This window comes from Zonotrichia leucophrys, chromosome 5, assembly GCF_028769735.1.
Source record: "Zonotrichia leucophrys gambelii isolate GWCS_2022_RI chromosome 5, RI_Zleu_2.0, whole genome shotgun sequence".
Classification (NCBI taxonomy): Eukaryota; Metazoa; Chordata; class Aves; order Passeriformes; family Passerellidae; genus Zonotrichia; species Zonotrichia leucophrys.
In genome coordinates, this window is record NC_088175.1 from 22436547 (window position 1) to 22442546 (window position 6000).

Here is a 6000-nt window from a genome sequence, read left to right on the forward strand (position 1 = left end):
TAAATGGGTTACAGCATATATATGTTACATACAGGCTATGCAAAATAACAAAAGGACACTGTTCAAATGTGAAAACGACAACTTTCTTTTTAGATAATAAAGTTGCCCAATGATGATGAAAGGACAGGATTTTTCATTAGAACTAAGTAGCAGTATTAACCTCAGCCATCATCCAGGTTTTTTGGTCACTTGACTTCACTTGGGAAAAATAATCTGTCCCTGAAAATATAGAAAGAAAAGGTGAGAAATAAAAGAACAAAAGACTTCAGGAAGTAGGCCAAAACAAACAATGTTCACTACCTAATAATACTGCAAGACTTTGTCAGCCTGATTCAGTCCAGAGCCTTGAATCTATTCCCTGTGAACATATTACTGTTAAAAAAAGAGAGAATGGAGCTTTAACATGGCACTCTGTAGTCAGTTTATTTCACAAGTGTTGAAGGCTAGTTGAGAAAGTGGAAAATTTTTGAAGATCTTGTCACATGCTCTAAATATGTCAAACAGATCTAGAACTAAAGCTTTGAATGCGTATTTAGGGATAGCACCATACAACAATAACTTTTTTTTTACACTGCTCTTGCAGCATGGTAGCAGTGAATGTATCCTGAATGCTTTGCCTTTGTTTGATTATCAACTGCAAAATATTTCCAAGAATTAATTTCCATCACATTTTCCTTCTTTTTCGTATTACCATACAGCAGCACAAAACCACAGAAAATTACAAAATTCTCCTGTAATGCAAATCTTCAACATGTCACAAGCATATAAAGCAGTAAGCCCCACAGAAGATGCACAGTAACACATGACAAAGACTAATGCAAAAGAGAACAATATCTGAAGCCAAATTAATTTATGTAATATCCTGTGTACTTCAATGTGAATATACTGCCATGTAAATTTTCAGTAAATATTATGAGATTTTAAAAGTCCTAAAAATTAAAAAAAAACAACCTCCACCCAACAATGAAAAAACCCAGAAATTATCTTGTTTGTGTCGTTTCAATAAACTGCAATGGGATACTGTTCAGTGTTACTAGCAATATAAGGATAAAAAAACCCCAAACAACCACGACCCCCACAAAAACAGATGTGAAACCCAAACCCTAAGTAACCCACAAATCCTGGTGGTCAGGACTTTGAGTCCTTTCACTGGAAAACCACACCAACAGTTTTACTACCTTCTTTCTCCTGAAATATTAAGCTCATTCTTTTGTCACCTGTTCTGTCAGCAGGGCATAATAAAGATATTTTTTCCCCTCCAAATAAAGGTCTTTAACTGAAATGTTCCAGGCTGCTACACACGTGTGGTGGAAATGGGCCTGGCCTAATCATTTTTCCTCCCTGCCCTGTGACAAATGCAGCAGAGAGTATCACTACCTCTAGAAGCTCTGCCCAGACAGAGCTGTCAGGCAGCCCAGGGCTTCTTGTTTACATGTAGATGTCAAAACCAAGTTTCCTGTTCTCTAGAGGTTTAGGCCAAAAATCTAATCACAAACACATGCATGGAAGTGGTAGCCATCAGTCTTAGGAAATTAGGTCATTGAATTATAAAGGAAAAAGGTTCTGAAGTAGACACTTACGGGGATTTTCAAAATCATTATTTAAAAAATAGAAGCTAGCTCTCTCTGAAACTAGAGTGTGACCAGACTAACAAGGACATTTTGAAAACACTAAAATTCTTTTAAAAAATCATGAATGAATGCTGGCAGAATTTCCCCAAACAGTAATAGTAGAATACAGGACTGGAGAACATGTTTATTCAAAGTGCCTTTATAGACAATGAAGAAAGACAAGAAGCCCCAGAGGCTGAGTTAGTTCATAAAACAGAGAGTGCCCCTCTCACCACTGACTATATAAGACACCTAAAATAATTCACTTACAGGAGCCTTTGCTAAGTGCATTGAAAAACATGGTATTCATCTGAACTAATGGACAAATGAATCTCTAATTTGATGAGTTCAAAAAATTAAAGGGGAAGGATGTAAAGTTGTTCAGTAGTAGTGTGGGCCAGATACAGGATTTTGGATAACTTTTCAATAGCACTGAAACAGGGAAGGAGCACTGAAGCAAGAAATCAGATATAAACTAACTTAATGTGCATGGTCTTAGATATCTGGGGTCTTATTAATTCAATTGTTTCTGAAGTCACTGTCAAACTTTTCCAGAACAAAGATGCTATTAAGCGGGAGTAAAGAGAAATAATAATTTTCTTGATATTACAAAGATGGAAATTTTATATATGAACAACAAATGAGGACAATATTTTCAGTCCTGAAAGGTTTCAATGGTTTTTTTTTGATGTGAAAAAAAGATAGCTGAACGAAGAAAAGAGGCATTTGAAGGGTGTGGTGAACTGACTCTAGCTAGACACCAGATGCCCACCAAAGCTTCTCTGTCACTTCCCTCCTCAGCTGAGAAGAGAGAATATAAAGGAAGGCTTGTGTGTCATGATAAGGACAGTGAGAGACAGCTACTATCACAGGCAAAACAGGCTTGACTTGGGGAAATTAGTGCCTACTTTGGCCACATCCCCCTGTTTCAGAGTGGGGTCCTCCATGACCAACAGGTGGATTTCTACTCCATGTGGCCCCCACAGGCTGCAGAGGCACTGCCTGACTGACCACAGCTCTCACCATGGGCTGCAGGGGAGTCACTGCTTCGGCACTTGGGGCGCCTTCTCCTCTCCTTCACTCATCTGGGTGCTGCAGAGCTGTTCCTCTCAAATATTCTCAATCCTCTCTTCTGACTTCTGTTGGTCTGTGCATGTTTTGCCCTCCCTTCTTAATTATGTTTTCAGAGAGGTGTTTCCACCATCGCTGCAGGGCTCGGCCTTGGCCAGCTGTGGCTCTGGCCTGGAGCCACCTGGCGTCCCTTCCTCCAGGAGCTTCCCAAAGGAGCAGAGCCTGCAGACCCCTGCAGACCCCTCACTACCAGAACCTTGCCACACAAACCCAACATGTAGGCATGAGGTTACCTGTCACAGACATCTTTTCATAAAAATCCTTTCTTTAGGATTTTTCTCCCTTCTGAGAAGCTGTGGCCTCAGCAACAAAATGTAAACAATGGTTATCTGCTGCTGTGGAATGCAACAGGTGGATCCGTGATTGGTCTCGGGTGAATGGATTTACTGACCACTCACGGCAGAGCTGCTCTCGCTTTCTGCCTGGACACAGACCTTTGTTATTAATTCCTTTTGTATTCTTAGCTCAGCTAGCCTTCTGAGAACTTTTCCTTCTATTCCCTTTAGTATAGCTATAATGTAGTATATATATCATAAAATAAATCAAGCCTTCTGAACGTGAGGTCAACATTCTCGTCTGTCTCTTCATCCTGAAACCCTTGTGACCGCTGTCACAGTAACCACAGATGATCCTGGCCATGCATTTATTCTTTGAGATTATAAAACCTGATGATTTCCCTTAATCGTCACATCACCATGGATTTTGCTGTGAAACACACATTGGTTTAACTGTCTCTCCAGGACTGAGTAACACTCCTCTAACTTAGGGAAGTGATTGTATTAAAATGGCTTGGAGCAAATGAAAGAGAAAATAATAGTCTTAATTTTGAATTAATTGCTTGAAAACTATAGTCAATGAAACTGTATCTCTTCTTACATTAAAGTGTAGTTAATTGTCTGTAGGTCATAGTACTCTTGCATAAACCTGGAATCTGCAGGTTTTGCACATAAACTAACCTATTAATTTTGTCTTCACCTCACTGAAACTAATTAAATTTTCAAATTTTCCAGGATAACTATATCCAGCTCCCATTACATTAAGGCAATTCTCTCTGTAAGCCATGCTAACAATTTTTCCTGTGTCTATTATAGAGTCTCAAGTGTCACAGGCTGGAATGTGACATAGTTGAATATTTCTACTACAATGATTTTTCAGTCCACAAGTTTCAATGCTGGTTTTTTAATTATGCTTCAGAACTGGGCCAGATCACAATTGTCTGTTTTGTTCAGGGTGTAGTAAAAAAGAATTAAATATATCTCTGCTCATTTAGTTAAGAACTGCATGTTAAAATGATATGAGTGAGTGTTGCAAAACAGATAATTGACATGCCTCCATTATAATTTATTCTTATTTCTAACCACCATTTCCCCCAAGGCAGAACAATACCAGTATTATGGAGGTTTTTCATGCAAAGCAACCCATGTACTAACCTTTGATCATGAAATATGGTGGTTCTTAATCTTATTCTGTATCTCTACAGTTTCATTCACTGCAAGTGAAGTGGTGAATTTATAGAACAAACTGCCAGACAAATGCTACCCGGAGTAGGCTGCTCTTTGCAATATGTATATTTGAATTAGAAAGGTCAACTGCATCCAGAAAGAATGCTTAGAACTTTTGAAATCTTTAGTATCAAAAGTGTACAATGTACATAAACACCAGAATTTCATACAAGAAGAGTCATATTGGTATAAAAGCTACAGTTTTCAAGTTTAGAATATTTACAGGATGTCAAAGAAGTATGAAATTAATTTTTTTCCTTTGCAGAAAGATTTTTATCTGTAGAAATATCTTTAAGCAGACCAACAGTTAAGTCCAATCTATTCTTTAGCCAAGATCATCTAATGGTTCTTTTCAAATTACTTTTTAAACATCTGTTTATCATGAACAGACATTAAAATTTGCTATCCATACTTCTTCCTTAAGATTGATACCTAAAATAAATTCTACCTGGATGAATTTATTGTAGGCTTTATTACAAGCACATATGACTGTAGTTGTTGAAGATTATTGACTGTTTGCAAATATTTTTGTCATTAAAATACATAGCACTGTGGAAAAAGAACAGAATGGGTATGCATATCACTGAAAATTGATCTAAAGTTTAAAACAAATTTAAGAAATATTTTTGAAATCCCTGTTTAAAATTTATGTAAAGCTTTCAAGGTAGTGGGACTTCAAAATAAAATATAGTTCTATAGACCCAGCTAAAACTTTGAAATTACATTTTCAACATGGTAAGAAAATCCCGTATCTCTTCTGCAAATAACAATCTGTTGGATAATGTTCCTGAACATCATGTGATTCCTATCCCTCCAAACATTTGTTATTGTACTCATGAAGGGAATAAGGGAAGTGGTCTCAGACTTTTGCAATGAAACACTTCTGTGACAACAGCTGAACTTTATCCCAGGCAGAATAAATTTTTGACAAAGAGCTCTGGCAGAAATGTTGAACATCTATCTTCATGAACAGCATACAGGATAAATAATCCAAGTGATATTATTACAAGAAGCACTTTGTGAGTGTTAACTAGAGAATTCAGAGCTTAATCCAGTTTATTACCATATATTCAACATAAAGATTTAATTTAATCTAGTGTTATAGATGAAAATTTAAATATGCCAGACTCAGGAAATATAAAATTGAGGTTCTCACAGCCATTGGCATTGAGCCCCTTTGCAGAGGCATTGAACTTTATTAGATCAATGTTATGAGGATATGCTGCTGGCTTCAATGAAGTTAAGTGACAGGTGCTGTGAAAAACATAACATTCAAGTTCCCAGCTTCCCCACACTTTCCATATCCTCTTGAATTAACATAAATATTTGTAATGAATATAATATATGGCATTCCACACTGAATTATTTTGGCTTTTGGAAAAAAGATAATTTTTCATTGGAAAGTACCTCTGTAATCTACCAACTACTGACTAAATTTAATGAGGTGCTATATACTAAATGTACTTCAAATCTTTACGTTAATAGCTGATATTTTCGGTTCCTGGTTTGTATGGGTTGTCTATTGCAAAATGCCTTAAAAGGTAGTGTATTCTAAAATTTTATTGAAACCCATGAGGTAAGGGGATTTGGGTTGATGGAAATGAGAAAAAAAAAAAATTCTGATAATTTGCTTCTCTCTTTTTCCTTCAAGGTCCCTACAGTTTCCAGCAGAGCTTCGTATCTGTATGCTTTGTATTTGCTTACTTTGAGATACCATGTTGCTGGTTGAGGATTCACGTAATTTATGAAATGTAACT